The sequence below is a fragment of the Triturus cristatus genome, chromosome 7 (assembly GCF_964204655.1).
Source record: "Triturus cristatus chromosome 7, aTriCri1.1, whole genome shotgun sequence".
In the NCBI taxonomy this organism is placed as follows: domain Eukaryota; kingdom Metazoa; phylum Chordata; class Amphibia; order Caudata; family Salamandridae; genus Triturus; species Triturus cristatus.
The window spans coordinates 701,496,386-701,519,428 of record NC_140590.1 but is presented as its reverse complement, the minus strand read 5'-3'; positions in this window follow the sequence as shown (position 1 = coordinate 701,519,428).

Sequence of the window (23,043 nt, the reverse complement as noted above, 5' to 3'; positions counted from 1 at the left end):
CATAGGTTTCACACATGTTATAGTTAGCTGGACATTTTATTGATAAAAAACCAATGAAATTCCCCCGTTATAGTTAGTGCAGGCAACTATAACTCACGCGACCGCAATCCTCTGCTGATGACATATGTGTCTTTATGAAAAAAAAATAATTGTAATATATGTATAGCTAAAATTTTATGGAAGAAGACATGGGCAAATAAGTGTCTAAATAGAGTATTAGCATCAGCAGAGGATTGCGGTCGCGTGAGTTATAGTTGCCTGCACTAACTATAACGGGGGAATTTCATTGGTTTTTTATCAATAAAATGTCCAGCTAACTATAACATGTGTGAAACCTATGGTTTATTCAGTGAATATATATATATATATATATATATATATATATATATATTCACTTAAAAAACCATAGGTTTCACACATGTTATAGTTAGCTGGACATTTCGCTCGTAAAAAACCAATGAAATTCCCCCGTTATAGTTAGTTCAGATAACTATAACTCGCGCGCCCGCAATCCACTGCTCATGACGTCACATATTACATCACTCATGACATGGTCAGTGGCATCACTCATGACATCACTCATGACATCATCCTTGTGATAGAGTGGCGGTCGCGCGAGTTATAGTTATCTGAACTAACTATAACGGGGGAATTTCATTGTTTTTTTACGGGTGAAATGTCCAGCTAACTATAACATGTGTGAAACCTATGGTTTTTTAAGTGAATTTGCAAGGTTTTTTAAATGCGAATTCCTAACTATAACGTGTGTGAAACCTATGGTTTTTAAAGTGAATTTGTACGGTTTTTAAAATGCTAAATGATGTATTTATTAATTTTTCTTTTTTTTTTCAAGGTTTTTCACCGTGCGCGCACCGTGCGCGCGCTTTGGGCGCACAGTGCGCTGCGCGCACCGTGCGCGCACCCCGCGATTTTTTTCACAAATAATAAAATGGTTTTTTCACCCTTGGGGGTATTTCTGTGACCCCCTGACAAAGGCTAGGGGGTCAGGAACTCTCTTCCCTGCCCCCTTTTCACGTTTTCCACCTTTTTTCCACCTTTCCTTTTCAGTGCGACAGACAAAATGGCGGCCGACACTTCCCGATTTCGACCGATTCGAATGTTTACTGACATCTATCAACCAATCAGAATTTCGCTCGCGCACGGCACCGTGCGTGCACAGTGCGCGCACGGTGCACGCGTATAGATATTTATATGCTTTTAAATGCTATTTTCTCAGGAAATACTGAACAGATTGATTCCAGACCTGCAAAAGGCACTTCCCTGACCTGAGGACTACCTCTCTGCCAAATTTCAAGTAATTCTGTTCAGCCGTTCGGGCTGTACCTTCGACTAAAGGTCCCATGGAAAAATGCATGGGGAAAACGCGTTTTAGGACCCCCCTTTTTTCTCGGTCCCCCCTTGACGAATCACCCCGAGACTTTCAGGGAAGGAGCTGAGCGGAGCGCCCCATTAGTTTTGAAAATTTCGCAAGGATTCGTCAACCGGCGCCAAAGTTATTCAAAATAGAATTTTGAGATTTCCTATGGAAACACGATCCTAACTATAACTATCTACTGGCGACCGCCAGTAGATAATATATATATATATATATATATTCCAACCAAATCAAAATCAGACACAGACACTGGAGATGCTTTTCAGCCATCCGGCTTGGGTATTTATTCTTCGCGTTACGCGTTTCGGGACAACTCCCTTGATCACACAATCACAAGCGAATAAATCAGTTTCTTTTAAAACCAAGACACAAAGTCACATGATTAGTTCCTCACTAAACATGGTAAACGGACTAATAATGTTTTTTCAACCGATTTGCGCCTCAATGATATGTTATCTTGACATAGTGCCAAATATTCTCTTAACATCATTTATTCTAATTCACTCTAGTCAAAAATGGATTAGATTTAAAAAGATACATATTATCTCATATATTTACAATTTAATCGAATCATCCATTTAGACAAAATTAAATTACAGAGAAAATTTGACATTATTTGATACATAATTAGAATGCTCTAAATCATTGTTCGGTAACATATAGTCCTTATCATTCCATGCAACAAGTTATTACAAAAATCATTGTCGAATAGTTCTTATCCGTCTTTCATTGTTTTTGTTTAAGACAACCCACGGTGATTATTTCATTTCAATCCGCTGTTGATAGAAAAAGTTAAAGGAGAGAAGAAAAGGACATATAATAATGTCTTTATAGAACATAGTTTTACATAGATGATGCTTGGATCTAATTCTGCGATGATAAAGTGCTAGTGCTTAATTCAGTACAAGACTGTGTGCGAACAATGCTATAATAAAGTGCAAGTGCCTCATTATGTGCAAAAACCGCAATCTTATCACAATAAAGTGCTAGTGCAATACAGTACTAGTTAGAGATCCTTTAAAAACTTTTTATCAATGTTCTATCAGTGTCAAAGAACTCTCCTTATGACAATATTTTTTCAAATAAAAACAAATAAAAGGAGCAATCATTTGTGACTTGATATAAGTTAAAATAACAGAGACAATTAAAACCAAAACTAATTGATAAAGATACCTCTATTTCAAATGTACATGTAAATCTTCTTCAACATTCATGCCGTGAGGACTTTTCGTATTAAACATGAGTATATATTTTGACTCCAATTTCCTTAATTTACTTTCTCTGTCGCCCCCTCTTTGGTCCTTGGGGACTTGATCAATAGCAAAGTACACTAGTTTGCTCGTGTTTCCTTTGTGAACTTCATTTATGTGACGAGCAACTACATAGTTTTTGTCATTATTACTTATTGCCCTAAGGTGTTGCAGGATACGCACATGAACCATGTGGATAGTACTACCTACATACATCTTGGGGCAGGAGCACTTCAAAACGTAAACAACAAAGTCACTTTTACAATTAAGAGGTTTTCTTAGTTTCCAGGGGCTATTTAGAAGAGGGGATATTATTTGCTGCGTGTTATTGCCATGCCTACAAGCTTTACACTTAAAACATTTATGGAAACCTGCGCTTACTTTGAGCCAACCACCTCCTTTTTTGGTTTCCAAATTAGTTTTAAACAAATCCTCTCTCATAGACTTAGCGCGATTGAAAGTCACCAAAGGAAATCTTGAGATTTTCCCTTGTAGGATAGGGTCCTGTCTGACAAGGTGCCAATGTCTACTCAGGCTGTCTCTCACCCTAGCCTGGTATGCACTGAAACCTGTAATCATACGGATTTGACTCTCAGTATGCGTCCTCTTTTGTTCCACTTTTTTAGCATCTGGTTTTAATAATGCACTTCTTTCCATATTCTGTACTTTCAATTTTGCCTGATTTAATGTGTCCATCCTGTATCCTCTCTGAAGGAATCTATGGGTTAAAGCTCCCTGGGCCTGACCCAGAGCAGCCGGTTCACTGCAATTTCTTTTCATTCTTAGATTCTCTGCATAAGGGATACTCATTTTGAGTTTAGTGGGATGGAAACTAGCTGCGTGCAAAATTGAATTTCCAGCAGTTGGTTTCCTAAAGGTACAAGTTTGAATTGAATTCTGTGCCATATACCCCTCTAAATCTAAATAAGTTACTCTCTCCGTACTTATTTCCTCAGTGAATTTTAAATTTAGCTTGTTTACGTTAAGGCTTTTGATGAACTTTTGAGCTGATTCTCTAGATCCGTTCCATATGATGAATAAATCATCAATGAAACGGATCCATTTGATGACATGATCTCTCCATTCACTAATATACTCAACTCTGAGCACCTGCTCCTCCCACCAGCCCATATGTAGATTGGCATAACTGGGGGCGAAGCAGGTGCCCATCGCCGTGCCTTTAAGTTGCCTGTAGGTGTCACCTCCAAATAAAAAAGGATTGTTCGTGAGACACAACCTACACATCTCCAATAACATATTAGTATGTTGGTAGAGGTTGATTGGTCTCAAATTTAAGAAGTGCCTCAAAGCCCTTAACCCATCATCATGGGCAATGCTTGTATAAAGGCTCACGACGTCTAGTGTTATGAGGAGATAAGAATCTTCCCATCTCACATTTTCTATTTTATTCAAAAAGTCCCTCGAATCTTGAATATATGCTGGTAGTGCTCTCACATACTGTTGTAAGAATGAATCCAAATATTTGGAGGTTGGTTCAAAAAGACTCCCTATGGCGGAAATGATGGGACGTCCAGGTGGTTTATCCTTGTGCTTGTGGATTTTTGGTATCAAGTATAATATAGGTACCACTGGTTTATCCACTTTCAAAAATAAATATTCTGTTTGATTAATTAAACCTATTCCTCGCCATCTTGCAAGGTCCTTGTCATATTTTAGTTTAACTTCAACTAGATTACTGTGAGGGACTAATGAATAGCAGTCTTTATCTCTCAATTGTGAGGCTGCCTCACAGTTATATGCTTCAAGGGACCACAATACCAGATTACCTCCTTTATCTGCCTGTCTCACTACAATGTCTTGTCTACTTTGTATTTTAACCATCACAGATTGGTATTTCTTATCAAAACCTGTTTCATTCTTCAAAAATTCTTTACTAGAGCTTAAGGATATTTCCTTTAAATCTTTAATTACCAAATCGGAGTACAAATCTAACGCATCTTTAGGGGTATTAGGTGTGAAATTCGATTTTGGTCTAAATTTGGTGGCAGAACTGTCAAAAACATCAAGACAAAAAAGATCATCGGCCTGGCTGATTTCGTCCACCATACTCTCACCAACCCCTTCTCTTATAAGTTGCTGACAGTCAAATAGTACCTGCATGTCCCCAACATCAAGATTACCAGGTTCTTCACTGACCTTTTGTTTTATCTCCTTTCGGTTAGTAATTTTCGTATCAAAGAATTTTTTCAGCTTGAGTTTCCTCACAAATTTGAAGAAGTCAATACGTGTTTGCGTATAGTTGAAATTGGCACGTTTGCAAAAGGAAAAACCAAGAGATGGATTTTTGTTTCTTCGTCTGATAATATGAGATCCGTTAGCTTGATAACCGTTGGCGCTATTTCCTCCATCCCTTGCGTTGGAACTGCTTCTTCTTCCCTGATCGCAATTCCATGCCAGCCCCGTCGATTTTTTTGTTTGCGTAATTTTCTTTTCTTTGATTTTGAAACGGTGGACGTAGGTTTTGGGTCCGGTCCTGGTATAAAAAAACAAATTCTTCAATTACAGACGGGGGGTTTGTCATCGCCAATGGTTGTGATGCTCCATCATCCGGGAGTGAGTCTACATCAGAGCTAGCTACTGAGCTTAGATCGGAAGTTTCACCTGGGGTATTTGAAGACGGGTTGTTCATAATTGGATTACATACTGTCACAATTGCCTTTGAAAGATGTTGTTTGCGGATGGAGTCAAAACGACGTGCAAAGGTGTAAGTTTGACCAAGCATATAATCCTGCCTGTCCCGGTGAAACTTTGTAGCCTTACGTGCTGTTATTGATTGTTCATATTTGGTTAAGCGAATGCTGAGGTCGGACTTGAATTTATTTACATCCTCCTCTCCCAGGCATTTCAATAATTCCGCTTCCAACACAGCAATTTCAGCTAGTATTCTTTCCCGGTCTTTCACAGCATATTTAATCAAAATTTTCATCATGCTCTCCGAAGCATGCGCATTGTTCGCTGCCCACTCCTTAAGCATTTCAGGATCTGGATTTTCGTACGTGGGGGCTGTCAACACTCGCAGTCCTCGGGGAACCCTCCCCACATCCAGGTACCTGCTTAATGACTTCACCTCCCACCACTTTGAGATCTCACTCTGACGCGATTTCTCGATCTTTTTCTTTAATGCTTGAATATTATCATTAGACTCCTTCCCTGCTGAGTCCACCCCAGGTTTTGGATTTACCGCTGTGGTGCTTCTTTCACTGAATACAGAGTCAGCAGTCGCCTCACGTTGCTGGATTAAGGTATCCATTATCACACATTAGTTAAACTAAAAACGTTTGCTTGTTGAATAAATATTACGCTGAATATACCGTTAGCCTGCTTAGCAAACTCCGCCGGGCTTTTTAAGCCGTGGCTCCTCTCCCCGCTGCCTAAGATTACTGACCGTTGATTTCTTTAGCGTGTTCCTTCAGCGAACTGCTTCCAAAGAGGCTCGCCGCTGTCCGAAACGTCACTTGAAACAACGATCACAAATTCAAAAAGGGCGGCTTCGGGGGGGGCTTCCTCGTAGTGTTAACAACACTCCGTACCAAAATTTAGCCAGAAGATCGAGGATGCACCTGAACGAGGTCGCGTCGGTTTCCCGCTGTTCCAGCAATCCAACGGCTCAGTATTCCAACCAAATCCGACTTCTTATCAAAATCAGACACCGACACTGGAGATGCTTTTCAGCCATCCGGCTTGGGTATTTATTCTTCGGGTTACGCGTTTCAGGACAACTCCCTTGATCACACAATCACAAGCGAACAAATCAGTTTCTTTTAAAACCAAGACACAAAGTCACATGATTAGTTCCTCACTAAACATGGTAAACAGACTAATAATGTTTTTTCAACCGATTTGCGCCTCAATGATATGTTATCTTGACATATATATATATTATCTACTGGCGGTCGCCAGTAGATAGTTATAGTTAGGACCGAGTTCCCATAGGAAATCTGAAAATTCTATTTTGAATAACTTTGGCGCCGGTTGACTTATCTTCGTGAAATTTTCAGAACAAATGGGGCGCTCCGCTCAGCTCCTACCCTGAAAGGCTCGGGGTGATTCGTCAAGCGGGGGCTGAGAAAAAAGGGGGGTCCCAAAACACGTTTTCCCCATGCATTTTCCCATAGGACCTTTAGTCGAAGGTACAGCCCGAACGGCTGAACAGAATTACTTGAAATTTGGCAAAGAGGTAGTCCTCAGGTCAGGCATGTGCCTTTTGCATATATGGTGTAAATCCGTTCAGTAGTTCCTGAGAAAATCAAAAGTAAAATCACATATATATCTGGGCGGAGCCTAACCACACATCTCATTGTGAGATCTGATTGGCTGTCAGCACTTCACCCAAGAAGTGTTGGCAGCCATCTTGGCACCAATATACATGATAGCACCTCATTAAAAGCATTGCAGTTAATAGAAGGTTTTAAGACTTTAGTGATTTTACCATGTGAAAAAGCCTTCTGCTGGGATATCATGAATCATGTTTGAGAGAAAACTATTTTCACATGCTTTTCCCACAGAGGTTTGGAAGGTGATCTATAAGCTAAACTGAGAGCATATTTTCTGTAAATTCACATTATCTTTCTCAGTCATGTGAGAATGAAGTCTGACATTCTCAGTAAAACATGTACATCCAACAAGGGCAGAGACTGTCAGTTGATCACTTTGTGTTCTACTGCAGCTTCCCAGAGTGTTCCAAAGACCAACTAGAGCTCTAACAGTCTTACTTATGACAAAGGTATGGCACACCTGAAGCCATCTTGATTGGAATAAAGTGGTAACATTTAAAACATTTAATTTAAAAAGGAACAAAATGAGAGGGTTCATTTTGCCATAGAATGTATGATTAGTGCTGCAGAAAGAAAAATTAGGGCTCATTTTGAGAGACTTCTCAAATCCTCTTCTATTTCATTAAAGAATTCTGACATGCAGACTGAAACATGCACTTTCAATCCCCGGCAGCAGACTTCCCTGGGGAGCAGTAGCTTTACTACAGTGATCTAATGAGCAACTAGAGTGCTAACATTCTGAATTTATGGCAAATGTGTGACACATCTGAATGCCTTCTTCATTGAATCAAAGTAAAAAACTGACAGTATGCCTACTGAGGAGACTGCAGTAAATGAGGAAATTAGGAAACTTCATAACAAGTCTCCCAAGATGGCTACCAGAGACAAAAGAGCCCAAATGTAGCACAAATATCACCGAGATGTAGCCCAAGTATAGCCCAATGACAGAAATCCCAGAGTGTTTTAAAGAACAACTAGAGCGCTAACAGTCTTACTTATGACAAAGGTATGGCACACCTGAAGCCATCTTGATTGGAATAAAGTGGTAACATTTAAAACATTTAATTTGCAAAGGAACAAAATGAGGGGGTTCATTTTGCCATAGAAATTATGATTAGTGCTGCAGAAAGAAAACTTAGGGCACATTTTGACTTCTCAAATCCTCTTCTATTTCATTAAAAAGTTCTGACATGCAGACTGAAACATGCACTTTGAATACCAGCAGCAGACTTCCCTGGTGAGCAGTAGCTTTACTACAGTGATCCAATGAGGAACTATAGTGCTACCATTCGGAATTTATGGCAAATGTGTCACATCTGAATGCCTGGAACCAAAGTAAACAAGCATTGAAAATGCAATAGGTCTCGCCCTCGTTTAAGTTAAAGCAATTCTGTTTGTAATTAGGTGGCTTTTTAGCTTTGCTTTTATTAGTGTTTTTCAAACTTTCATGTACATAACATGCATATATGTATATGTATGCATGCATTTATATTTGTATTTATATAGATATGCAGATTATATATATGTTTATATATGTTTGTATATATATTAATATATACACATACATATATATAAATGCATATGCATATATGTGCATATGTGTGCGTGTAGAGAGAGGTAGAGGTAGAGAGGTAGAGGTAGAGAGGTAGAGGTAGAGAGGTAGAGGTAGAGAGGTAGAGAGTAGTAGAGAGAGAGGTAGAGAAAGGTAGAGAGGTAGAGAGTAGAGGATGAGTAATAGAGAGTAGAGAGTAGAGAGAGAGTAGTAGAGAGTAGTAGAGAGAGTAGCAGAGAGTGAGTAGGAGAGAGTAGTAGAGTGAGTAGTAGAGAGTATTAGAGAGTGAGAAGTAGAGAGTAGTAGAGAGTAGTAGAGAGTGAGTAGTAGAGGAAGTAGTAGAGAGTGAGTAGTAGAGAGTGAGTAGTAGAGAGTAGTAGAGAGTGAGTAGTGGAGACTGAGTAGCAGAGAGAGAGTAGTAGAGAATGAGTAGTAGAGAATGAGTAGTAGAGTGAGTAGTAGAGAGTAGTAGAGAGAGTAGTAGAGAGTGAGTAGTAGAGAGTAGTAGAGAGTGAGTAGTAGAGAGTAGTAGAGAGTAGTACAGAGAGAGTAGTAGAGAGTGAGTAATAGAGAGTGAGTAGTAGAGAGAGAGTAGTAGAGAGTGAGTAGTAGAGAGTAGTACAGAGTGAGTAGTAGAGAGTGATTAATAGAGAGTAGTGGAGTAGTAGAGAGTGAGTAGTAGAGAGTAGTAGAGAGTGAGTAGTAGAGTGAGTAGTAGGGAGTAGTAGAGAGTGAGTAGTAGAGTGAGTAGTAGAATGAGTAGTAGAGAGCAAGTAGTAGAGAGTGTGTAGTAGAGAGAGAGTAGTAGAGAGTAGTAGAGAGTGAGTAGTAGAGAGTGAGTAGTAGAGAGAGTAGTAGAGAGTAGTAGAGTAGTGGAGAGTGAGTAGTAGAGAGTGAGTAGCAGAGAGAGTAGTAGAGAGTAGTAGAGTGAGTAGTATAGAGTGAGTAGTAGAGAGAGTAGTAGAGAGTGAGTGGTAGAGAGTAGTAGAGTGCGTAGTAGAGAGTAGTAGAGAGTGAGTAGTAGAGAGAGTAGTAGAGTGAGTAGTTGAGAGTGAGTAGTAGAGAGTGAGTAGTAGAGAGTAGTAGAGTAGTACAGAGTGAGTAGTAGAGAGTGAGTAGTAGAGTGAGTAGTAGGGAGGGAGTAGTAGAGAGAGAGTAGTAGAGAGAGAGTAGTAGAGAGTAGTAGAGAGTGAGTAGTAGAGTAGTAGAGAGTGAGTAGTAGAGAGTATAGAGAGTAGTAGAGAGTAGTAGAGAGTGAGTAGTAGAGAGTGAGTAGTAGAGAGTAGTAGAGTAGTAGAGAGTAGTAGAAAGTGAGTAGTAGAGAGTGAGTAGTAGAAAGTAGTAGCGAGTGAGTAGTAGAGAGTGAGTAGTTTAATTTAAAAGGAACACAATGAGGAGGTTCATTTTGCCATAGAAATTATGATTAGTGAGGAAAAAAGAAAAATTAGGGCACATTTTGAGTGACTTCTCAAATCCTCTTCTATTTCATTAAAAAATTCTGACATTCAGATTGAAACATGCACTTTCAATACCAGCAGCAGACTTCCCTGGTGAGCAGTAGCTTTACTACAGTGATTTAATGAGCAACTAGAGTGCTACCATTCAGAATTTATGGAAAATGTGAGACACATCTGAATGCCTTCTTGATGGAATCAAAGTAAACAAGCATTGAAAATGCAACAGGTCTCGCCCTCGTTTAAGTTAAAGCAATTCTGTTTGTAATTAGGTGGCTTTTTAGCTTTGCTTGTATTAGAGTTTTTCAAAATTTCATGTACATAACATGCATATATGTATATGTATGCATGCATTTATATTTGTATTTATATAGATATGCAGATTATATTTATATGTTTATATATGTATATATATATATATATACACATACATATATATAAATGCATATGCATATATATGCATATATATATGTGCATATGTGTGCATGTACAGAGAGGTAGAGAGGTAGAGGTGTATAGGTAGAGGTAGAGAGGTAGAGAGGTAGAGGTAGAGAGGAAGAGAGTAGTAGAGAGAGAGGTAGAGAGGTAGAGAGTAGAGAGCGAGTAATAGAGAGTAGAGAGTGAGTAGTAGAGAGTAGAAGAGAGTAGTAGAGAAAGTATCAGAGAGTGAGTAGTAGAGAGTAGTAGAGTGAGTATTAGAGAGTGAGTAGTAGAGAGTAGTAGAGAGTGAGTTGTAGAGTGAGTAGTAGAAAGTAGTAGAGAGTAGTAGAGAGTGAGTAGTAGAGAGTGAGTAGTAGAGAGTGAGTAGTAGAGAGTAGTAGAGAGTGAGTAGCAGAGTGAGTAGTAGAGAGTAGTAGAGAGTGAGTAGTAGAGAGTAGTAGAGAGTGAGTAGTAGAGAGTGAGTAGTAGAGAGTGAGTAGTAGAGAGAGAGTAGTAGAGAGTAGTAGAGTAGTAGAGCGTGAGTAGTAGAGAGTGAGTAGTACAGAGTAGTGGAGTAGAAGAGAGTGAGTAGTAGAGAGTAGTAGAGAGTGAGTATTAGAGTGAGTACTAGAGAGTAGTAGAGAGCGAGTAGCAGAGAGCAAGTAGTAGAGAGTGTGTAGTAGAGAGTGAGTAGTAGAGAGTGAGTAGTAGAGAGAGTAGTAGAGAGTGAGAAGTAGAGAGAGTAGTAGAGTAGTAGAGAGTGAGTAGTAGAGTGAGTAGTAGAGAGTAGTTGAGAGCGAGTAGTAGAGAATCAGTAGTGGAAAGTGAGCAGTAGAGAGTAGTAGAGAGTGAGTAGTAGAGAGTGAGTAGTACAGAGTGAGTAGTAGAGAGTAGTACAGAGTGAGTAGTAGAGAGTAGTAGAGTGAGTAGTAGAGAGTGAGTAGTAGAGAGAGAGTAGTAGAGAGTGAGCAGTAGAGTAGTAGAGAGTGAGTGGTAGAGAGTAGGAGAGAGTAGTAGAGTGAGTAGTAGAGAATAGTAGAGAGTGAGTAGTAGAGTGAGTAGTAGGGAGTAGTAGAGTAGTAGAGAGTGAGTAGTAGAGAGTGAGTAGCAGAGAGAGTAGTAGAGAGTGAGTAGTAGAGAGTGAGTAGTGGAGAGTGAGTAGTAGAGAGTGAGTAGTAGAGAGTGAATAGTAGAGAGTGAGTAGTAGAGAGAGAGTAGTAGAGAGTGAGTAGTAGAGAGTAGTAGAGTGAGTAGTAGAGAGTGAGTAGTAGAGAGTAGTAGAGAGAGAGTAGTAGAGAGTGAGTAGTAGAGCGAGAGTAGTAGAGTAGTAGTGCTAGAGAGCAGCAGAGAGTAGTAGAGTGAGTAGTAGAGAGTAGTAGAGAGTGAGTAGTAGAGAGTGAATAGTAGAGAGTAGTAGTAGAGAGTAGTAGAGAGAGAGTAGTAGAGAGTGTAGTAGAGAGTGGGTGGTAGAGAGTGGTAGAAAGTAGTAGTGTGAGTAGTAGAGAGTGAGTAGTGGAGAGTGAATAGTAGAGAGTAGTAGAGAGTGAGTAGTAGATAGTAGTAGAGCGTGAGCAGTAGAGAGTGAGTAGTAGAGAGTGAGTAGTAGAGAGTAGTTGAGAGTGAGTAGTAGAGAGTGAGTAGTAGAGTAGTAGAGAGTGAGTAGTTGAGAGTGAGTAGTAGAGAGTGAGTAGTAGAGAGTAGTAGAGAGTGAGTAGTAGAGAGTAGTAGAGAGTGAGTAGTAGAGAGTGAGTAGTAGAGAGAGAGTAGTAGAGAGTAGTAGAGAGTCAGTAGTAGAGTAGTAGAGAGTAGTCAGTCAGTGTCAGTCAGTGATGTCACTGACCATGTCATGAATGATGCAATATGTGACATCATCAGCAGTGCATTGCGGGCGCGTGAGTTATAGTTAGCAGAACTAACTATAATGGAGGAATTTCTATGGTTTTGTACGAGTGAAATGGGAAGCTAACTATAACACCCCTGAAACCTATGGTTTTTTCTGTGAATATATATATACACACATACACATATGATCAAGACCGTGCTTCAGCGGTCGAAACGGGTCATTTCAGGTACTGGCCTGGATTAGACCTTGTGTTAATATTTATATTTTGTCCTGAAATTAAAGCACTTCTGATCCTAAAGCAAAATGTCTGGTGGTCCGTACCCGGGAGGTCTCATCGGGAGAAGTGTGAGCCAGGATTGTTCAAATATATATATATTTTTCAACAAATTGTCCGTAGCTGCTGCGCTCGTTACTAGCAGGTGCCAATGTCGAGGTCAGACACACCTCGAAGTTATCTGCTGAGCCAAGGATTACACCGCACTCCAGAATGTGATGAAGCTTATTAATTTAAGCATAATTTCGCCTCCAAACACCACCGCCAATGTTTTGAACAAGAAATGTTCTTTATCACGGTTCAGTGAGTCCTTTTTCAGTTTCACCCCTTTATAGTGTCTTTTGCCTTAGCAAGGCATTATGGGATCTGTAGTTTTCGGAATCGCTTTATTTTGTTTTACAATTGGCCAGATGTTGTAGTTTTAAGAACCGCTTCAGAACCAAGACCCCATTTGGCCTAACTGGAGATGAAGATTATCGCTGTAGCCCTCTGGTGGGCCCTTACATGAATTAGTGTACAGCAATAATTATTTATTTGGGCACACGGAACAAACCCACTAAAGGGTGATAATTAATTGAGCACTACGAATCCCAGAGTGCACGGCGATTTGAACTCACTTGCGAGATCCCACCGGAGGGAATAAAAAGGCCGTAAATTACTATTGTTCCGTCGCTGCCATGATGCCTGTGATCAAGAGCCAGGAGGCTCGAAACGCGTAAGGCCAAATCATGTATCTGGACATGAATCAGTGATCCCTTGCTCCTGCAACCATTAAAGCTTTGTGAAGTACTTCGCTGTGGAGTGCGCTTTCGTTTTTTGGACAACTCTGTGAAGGCATTGTAACGGCTGTCCCGCCGTGGAAGTACGCACCGCCTGCATGCTAAGTTGAGCCGCAGGGGCATAGAACTTTTCACCGCCCCACTGCGGTCACAGCGAAGGGAAGATGGAACACTAATTCATGTAAGGGGCCCACCAGAGGGCTACAGCGATAATTATTTATTTGGGCACACGGAACAAACCCACTAAAGGGTGATAATTAATTGAGCACTACGAATCCCAGAGTGCACGGCGATTTGAACTCACTTGCGAGATCCCACCGGAGGGAATAAAAAGGCCGTAAATTACTGTTGTTCCGTCGCTGCCATGATGCCTGTGATCAAGAGCCAGGAGGCTCGAAACGCGTAAGGCCAAATCATGTATCTGGACATGAATCAGTGATCCCTTGCTCCTGCAACCATTAAAGCTTTGTGAAGTACTTCGCTGTGGAGTGCGCTTCCGTTTTTTGGACAAATCTGTGAAGGTATATATATATATATATATATATATATATATCAAAGAAACTTCCCAAAGTGCAATGGCGCACATCTGCAGGAACGGACAACTTCACTCGCCGATGCTTTTAAATCTTGTTTATTTGTATTTCGTGCCTTGTCCATGACGCGTTTCGAGCCACTCGGCCCTTGCTCACATGACAACGTTACGTGCAATAATATTGTATTTATAGAAAAAACACCAACCACCACCTGAAAGTAATCGAATGGCATTACTAAAGGAAACAGAAGAAATACTGTATCGTATTGGTTCAAAGGAAAGGCCATTAGCTGTCATTTTCCAGACATGGTTTTTTAAAAAAGACATAATTCTTTGCAATACGTAATCGTTAAATCTAATAAGTTATGCATAATCAGAATTAATCAGAAAAATTTGTCAGTCAAAATGCATATGCCCATACTAGTAGTACAATTGCTAGTCACGTGATCACATACTTTAGGTAATGCTGCAACATTAGATCTGTCCTTAAATAAACCAATGTATACATTGTATCAAGTTATCTACAAAAACAACTCATAGAATTTCAATAAGGACAAAATGAGAGAACAATTAAATAAATGGAAAAAGCTCTCAATAGATCTTTAGCAAAACACGATAAAGGTAAATGAAAATTCGCGATACTGGGTACCAATACCCTTATTAACGAACATAGTGGTGACTCAACTGGCTAGTTGATGGATAAAGTGCTATATGTGTTGGGAATAAAGCATCTGGATTTTATTCAACTGAAATGAATCTGGGAACGATATACTGATATGTGAATAGTCCTGGATTTATATTATGATCATGTGCCTTAATACTAATGCCAATAATAAGTGCTCAGTGCTGGAGTATGTGAAAGAAGTGGGTAAGAAAAACCCACATATAAAATATGTCGTCTTGGTATCAGCCTTGTAAGTCCCCAATATCTCGAGTAGAAATGGGCTATGACAAAATTTATCACCATACATGGTATAAGTACCCAAGGCTGATGACTAAATGCAGGGATCCCCATTAAAAACAAACCCATAATGTGGGTTGGACCAAACAGAGACACACAGTGAGATAGCTCCTGTAGTACATTGATCAGAGAACACTTTGTGAGTATGAACTGCACCCAAGTGTAGAATCGTATAGCTCAACATCCTAGTATTGACATGACAGATTGCTATGTCTCTAACTATAAGCCAGGTAATCCTTACAGAAAATGGTGCATATCCTCGCCTGTATTAAGACCTTGGGGATATTTGGTATCGATCTCGATAATATATCGAGATTCCAGTTGTCGTAATCGCTTTTCGCGATTGCCTCCCCTTTTCTGACTTGGTACAGAATCAAGGACACAGTATTTGAGGCAGTTTAAGTTGTTGTCATGTACCATTTTAAAATGTCTGGCCACTGGGTATGCAGGATCAGAGTTAACGATGGCTCGTAAGTGCTGTAATATACGAGCATGAACCGGCAGCTTAGTGCTGCCGATATATTTGAGACCACAGGTGCATTGTAGCATATAGACCGCATATTCCGTTTGGCAGGTGTAATGCCCTTTGATGGGGTAATTTTCCATTGAAAAAGCAGTAGTATAGCTGGTGGTGGTTATCCCAAATTTGCAGGCCCTGCAGGAGCTGCATTTATAGAAACCCTGTTTGGGAGATAACCAACTGCTTTTGGTTGTGAGTTCAGGACTAGATCTAACTAAGTCACTGTGCATGGAGTGAGCTTTCCGGAAGGTGATGGTAGGCCTGATGGGAAGGACCTGCTTAAGAGTAGCATCGGTCAAGACAATAGGCCATTGTTTATAAACAATGGTCTTGATGTCTTTGGCTTGTTTGCTGTATGTGGTTATAAGCCTACAAGCAGTTTGATTGCACTGTGTATCAGAAGATAGCAATGGTGTGGGTGTGTTTGAAGACTGTGCAGAGTTACTCAAGAGTAGAAGTCTATTTTTACTATTGGCCTTGTCTTTGGCTGATTTGAGTTTAGTGGGATTATATCCTCTTTCTAAGAACCTCAAAGTGGCGTCTTCCTGATGGCGATCTAAAACTATTGGGTTACTGCAAGCCCTACGTATGCGAAGATATTCTCCATACGGGAGACTGGTGATAGTGTGGGCAGGGTGGAAACTATTGGCATGCAAAATGCTGTTGCCAGCTGAGGGCTTACGATATAGACATGTCTCAATACGATCTTTCTCAATGTAAACTTTGATGTCAAGAAAGTTACAGGTAGAGTTGTCTATGTTTGCAGTAAATTGTAAGTTGATATTGTTCGTATTGATTCTATTGACGAAATCTTCAGCTTCCTCGTGAGTGCCATGCCAGATAACAAAGATGTTGTCAATGTAACGCCACCATTGAACGACATGTTTACTCCACACTTCACCATGCTCTCTCTTGAGGACATGCTCCTCCCACCAGCCCACGTGTAAACACGCGTAGCTGGGGGAGAAGCATGCCCCCATCGCCACTCCCTGCAGTTGTTGAAATAGTAGACCATCAAATGTAAACACATTATTGAGGAGACACCAGCGAATCATGGACAGCAGCATCTTATTATGGCAATGGAATTCAATAGATCTTTGATTGAGATAGTGTTCAATGGCTTGGATTCCATCATTGTGCCTGATGCTGGTGTATAGTGTGGCGATGTCCAATGTTATGAAACAATACTCTGTTGACCAGGTTTGATTATTGAGTTTGCCCAAGAAATCTTTGCTGTCCCGAAGATATGAAGGTAGTTGTGTAACAAAGTCCTGTAAATAATAATCAATGTAACGGGAAGTGTTTTCAAAAATACTGTTATTCGCAGAGATGATAGGTCTGCCCTGTACTGGATTGGTGCCCTTATGAACCTTGGGTATGAAGTAAATGGTCGGGAGAACAGGATATGAATTATGTAAAAAATTGAATTCATCTTTACTGATCAAAGTATCTCTTTTCCACATGGTGAGGTCATCTTTGTAATTCTTGTTTATCTTGTTGAATTCTGCAATGCTGGTTCTACGGTAACATTCCTGATTATTCAAATGACGATATGCCTCAATTTTATAATCTTTCTTGTTCCACAAGATGATGTTGCCACCTTTGTCACTTTTATTAATGATGATCTCATGGTTTGTGCTCAACTTTTTCATCAATTGAAAATATGCACGAGGTTGATATTTAGAGTAACCTCCCTTCGTTCTTTGTTTATTCCGTCTCAAATACATTTTTTTGAGTTCTTCAGTGACCCGGTCGTGAAAGATGTCAACCGCATCGCGGGGCATGATGGGAACAAATGTGGAAGTTGGTTTAAAGGGACTTTGACCAGGGAGAGAAATATTGATACCTTCTATTTCTGAAAGTTCTTGAGTGTCAATACTTGTAAAATCAGGGTCTTCATGATTTGTGCTCAAAGAATGAAGAGTTTTCATAACTTGAAGATCGCCGGCCACAAGGTTCTCAGATATATTGGTAGCTAGGCTTGTTTGTTCTTGACTGTTCGATGATCTGCAGGTGCTGGTAGTGGTTTGACTCAATGTTAAGACATCTTTTTCTTTTTCTTTATTGTTTTTCACCTTTTCTTTGTTTGCTTCGTTAGTGCGAACTTGTTTTTTGATGGAGTAATATTTAGTGAGTTTGAGTTTTCTGATGAATTTGTAAACATCAACTCTGGTGTTGCTATAATTGAAATTGCTCTCGGGGCAAAAGCTAAGACCCAAGGCTAGTAGTTGTTTTTCTGCGAGGTTGAGTTCAACATCCGTTAAATTGATGATGGTGTTGTCTACTGATGTTAGCGTTGTTGCCATCTCTTTCTCTGCTGCCCTCTTCCTCTGCCTCTTGTTGCATTTGCGCCTCTCTCTTCTGCGGTGATTTCTTTTTTGTTTTGTTGACTCGTGGCATTCCGAGATCTCAACGATTTCTTCCGATCTTCTGCTAAAAAATCTATTTCCTCGGCATATGTTAGGTGGCCAAGATCTTCTCTGTTAGATGATGAGGAATCGCCGCTAGTGTTCGAATCAGTATCACTGACGAGGGCACTGAGATCGGACGTAGAGGCATTTGTATTGGTTGCTATAGCCTGCGGCGCTTTGTCACTGGATTCCTTGCCACTGTTCCTAGATTTTCTTAGATAGTCATATTTGCGCGCAAACGTAAAGACTTGCCCCAGTTCGTAATCTCTTTTGTCGCGCGCAAACTTAAACGCCTTTCTGTTTTTGATGACAGCCTCTTGTTTGTAGAGGCGAGTTTTCATTTCATCAATACCTTTATCAAGGGTTTCATACGTGGGATGCAAAGGACGGATGTAAGCAGCCGAAATTGCCGGGGCTCATACAGAGTTCTAATCACAGCATGAGGTCAGCGCAACCATTGGAGGATACAATTAGAACTTCACCTCCCAGAAGTCAACGTGAACACTTATTCAAGGCGTCCAATCAGGACTCACAATAGTATTTAAATGTATGGGAAGATGTGATGTATTGCGCTTTGTCCTGCAATTGCCCTCTGAAGAAGAAGAAATTCGAAATGCATAAGGGTGCGGACTGCAGCTTCTAATTACTGGCTCTACGCGACTGCTGTACCGAATAAAAGCTTATGGGGTAAAGCTCTTTGCATCTGAGTGCTTCCTGAACCGTTGGATAATCCCCACTGAGCTTGATATATTTGCGGCCGTCCTGCCGCAGGGAGTGCACCACTCCGAAGAAACGGGGGCCACGAGGCTCCTAATTACGAGGGGTTTCATACGTGGGATGCAAAGGACGGATGTAAGCAGCCGAAATTGCCGGGGCTCATACAGAGTTCTAATCACAGCATGAGGTCAGCGCAACCATTGGAGGATACAATTAGAACTTCACCTCCCAGAAGTCAACGTGAACACTTATTCAAGGCGTCCAATCAGGACTCACGATAGTATTTAAATGTATGGGAAGATGGGATGTATTGCGCTTTGTCCTGCAATTGCCCTCTGAAGAAGAAGAAATTCGAAATGCATAAGGGTGCGGACTGCAGCTTCTAATTACTGGCTCTACGCGACTGCTGTACCGAATAAAAGCTTATGGGGTAAAGCTCTTTGCATCTGAGTGCTTCCTGAACCGTTGGATAATCCCCACTGAGCTTGATATATTTGCGGCCGTCCTGCCGCAGGGAGTGCACCACTCCGAAGAAACGGGGGCCAGGAGGCTCCTAATTACGAGGGGTTTCATACGTGGGATGCAAAGGACGGATGTAAGCAGCCGAAATTGCCGGGGCTCATACAGAGTTCTAATCACAGCATGAGGTCAGCGCAACCATTGGAGGATACAATTAGAACTTCACCTCCCAGAAGTCAACGTGAACACTTATTCAAGGCGTCCAATCAGGACTCACGATAGTATTTAAATGTATGGGAAGATGTGATGTATTGCGCTTTGTCCTGCAATTGCCCTCTGAAGAAGAAGAAATTCGAAATGCATAAGGGTGCGGACTGCAGCTTCTAATTACTGGCTCTACGCGACTGCTGTACCGAATAAAAGCTTATGGGGTAAAGCTCTTTGCATCTGAGTGCGTCCTGAACTGTTGGATAATCCCCACTGAGCTTGATATATATATATATATATATATATATATATTATATATATATATATATATGTTTAATAGTGTGCAGCTACTTTAAGATAAAGAAATACTTCTCAAATTTTATTTTCTGTGAGCTTTATTATTGTTCTCTACTATCTGTTGTTTTCTACTCAATACTTATGTGTGGTGTATGGAATAGTATGTTGGAGAAAGTTACATCGTGGTACAAAACCAGTTTGAGCAAAATAAATCTATTTAACACTGTGAGCAAATTATGTTAAACATCTTTCATTTTTTCATCTATTTCTCACATGAATATTTCTGAATAAAAGGGTGTTTTTCATTATTTTTTTCATATTAGTCAAAGTTCCTGACAAATTATTTGTGCCATTTTTTTCAGTTACTTGCTCATATCTAAATCTTGGAGTGATTTACCTTTCTTGCAAAATTAAGTCATGAGTTATATTCTGACCTGGAAACAACCTTTGCTGTCCGTGAAGCCTTACACAACCCAAAAGATTTCACAAATGAGAAATACATACATCAACACATACATAGAGGAGTTTTAGGTAAGCTCTTTTAATTTACTGGGCTGTTCAAATGCCATTCACATTTTGCTTTCGCCCATCATAGCATTAGGCAGTGGATCAGGCCACTTCAGCCATTGACTCTCCCTCTGTGAGCGTCTGTATTTTTTCAGATTACGTAAACAGCTGCCTAAAAAGAACTGTATATCAGTGCCAGGGCTGCTGGGATAATACTTTACATTAACAATGCTTTTCCCATTCTTCAACCTTTATTTTTTAGTCATTCTTTGTGTGTATATTATTTCCTCAGTTAATTTAAAGCCAATAGTGTTGTCTTTTTGTGTTTAGACTATAATGTTCTCCTGTGAGGGCATTCAAAAGAAAAGAGCTGTTTCAGCACCTGCTGTAAGCACTCCTGCCTGCTAGGAAGCTCCCATATTAAAATTAAATGTCATGGTCAATTTGTTTTTAGGTTAATTTGTTTTATTGCAGGCATATGGCCACAATGTTCAGGAGGCGGTGTGCTTTTTCCTTTCTCCTTTTGTTTGAGTACCATAAGCTTACAATAAACCAAAACTAAAAAAAAAAACTATTGCACCAAGTTGCCATTGTCAAAATTATTGGCTTTGCCAATCCGTGTTGCTTTTGGGATGCATAAATTACCAGGCTGCACCAGTAGGACATTCCACTGGACTGGGCCTGAGCAGGCGGTGGCGAGTCCGCGTGGGGGCAGTGGCGCTGTCCATCAGCTCGCTCTGCTACGAAGCGTGCCGCAGTCTTCATTAGGCCCTCAGCCCAGCCTGTGGCTTCGCGCGCTCAAATGCGCCTCCGCTTTTCACCGCTAACGGGCCTGGTTAGGTTCCCTCTCATTAAGCAATGAGCGATCAGCTAATTTGCTGCACACTTAACGATGGAAAGCGCTGAGAATTTCCTATTGTCTATTTATGAAACTGCCACTGAACATTAGGCCAGAGGTGAAGGGAGTCAAGCTTTGCTGACCACAGCGGCTAACGAGATCCGAATTTGTCTGCTCTTTCCTGTCCATTAGGCCTGTCTGCTCAGGCCGGCTGCGAGGATTTTTGGGTGCCCTGGGCCAAGTGACATTCCACCTCCACGATATACGGCAATAGTGTCATAATATGGCGTGGGTTTTTTTTTGGAAAGGTTGACACTCCTTTGCTGCTTGCGCCTGGTGTGACTGCCTGGTTTTTCTTGGTTCTGAAACTGTCCATGGAGTATCTACTGTTTTGCACGTTCCTTCGTTCCCCTTTCCATTTTTCTTTTCTACAAATATTGTTTTCTCGTCACTTTTCTCTTCCACTCTTTTCAATCTGCCCTTTCTTTCTCTGGTACGATGATAAACCTTCTGAGCACTTTACTGCTTTCTTGCTTGCCTACAAAGGCGATCTGAGCTGACATTAAGCAAGGAGGGTTGGGGTAGAGTCAGTTATGGACCAGACTTATGTGTCTTAACAGGGAGTGGGAAGAATCAGAAGCAGGTCGTAATTGTGCTTCTAAAAGGATGGTGGGGGATTCAACCAGCAACATGTCAGAGTTCTTAGTGCCGATATCGGCAACCGCCCTCCCCCCCTCCGCTACCAGTAATTGGTGACGCTGCTCAAAATAATCAGTTCACACAAATGTTGGAAAAGTTTGCTGCAGGTTTATTTCATAGAAGAAGAATGCCAACGTGGTGGGTTAATTTACAGGTGATCCAAAGGCAGGCAGCTGTGACTAACCAAATCTGCACTGCCGGCCTGCACCGTGACCAACACAATTACTGCTACCATTTATGTGGGGATTATCCCCCTTAAATACTAAGGACGTTTTTTTTATCGATGAACCAAATATGTTCATACTTTTATGATATTTTATATCGAATAAGGTATATATACACACTAAGGACCACAGTCCATAACTGTACTCACACCTTTTCAGGGGTGGAGCATTGCAAGGCAAGCCCCCGGTTAACTCCGCCAATGCCCAGGATGTGGCCGCCGTCAAGTCTGGGGCCCTCCACCATGGCATGTTCCATAACCACCTGTAACCTGCCGTTAGTCCTTCAAGGTGGACCATTTCCTTATCTACCTCTGACAGGTGTGCCCCGTCCCTATCGGGGTACCATGAGGTGGTTGCACAAAAGAGGCCACGTCTAATTTACCAAGCCCTTTTTATTTTATATTGAATTTGAGTTGAACCATGCCCTCCTGCTTGGTGGGCTTGCACATGAATTTATTTACTTTTCTGTAGTAATGTGATGGCCTCCCCAGAAGGGGGAACTACTGTTCTCTTCTTTAACCACAGCTTTATTTACCCTTCAAGTTATTGATTGGGGACAACAATACCCTTATCTCTACCCACTGACCTCCAATTGTATGGGAGCGCAGTGCCATCAGGAATTGGAGCTCAAGAGTTTAAAACTACTGCTCTCTTCGTACCACAGTTCTGTGTGATATATTCAATTGTGCACCATGTGCAAGAATATGCATTTACATTTGGGGGTTAACTAAGCCCTTGTTCCCCCACACCCCTACTTGGCGAGGCCCAAAGTTTGAGGGTTTGGACTGATAACCATCTGCTGCACCAGCAAGTGAATTATGGACTCCCTAGAGAGGGTCATTGGGCGGGGACAGTGTAGAGTCTTGTGACCGATGGAACCCCCTACCTGAACAAGCACCTTGGCATGACCCTCTCACCCTTCGGAAACATATGAAATGTATCAAATTTAAGCTTTGTCATGCCTTCCTAGGACGCCAGGTGGACCTCCCCACCTAAACCAAGACAAAGGTTGATCTAACCACAGGGGGGTGGGTCCTGAGGTCTCCTAAGGGTACTCCAAATAGTCTACTACATCACATGTCCTTCTTGCCTGCACCACCCATCAGTCTGACTGCGATCCTGAGATGCTGTGACGTCAAGCTGGTGTCCCCACCCAAGAGTATATGGTCCATAGCAAGCTTTTGGTGCAGGTATCCCAGGTTCCGAAAAAGATGCCAATGCTTTTGGATTGTGAGGACATGGAGTAAAATATATGAGCATATTTACCTGCACCTTCTTAGATAGGAGTGCAGTATGTGCTCTGGAATTGTCAGCATTTGTGCTCCAAACCCATATTTCTCGACACTATTGGAGCCATGGCACACTTTCTGGCATGACAAACTAACGCAACTCACCTGGCTGAATGGCC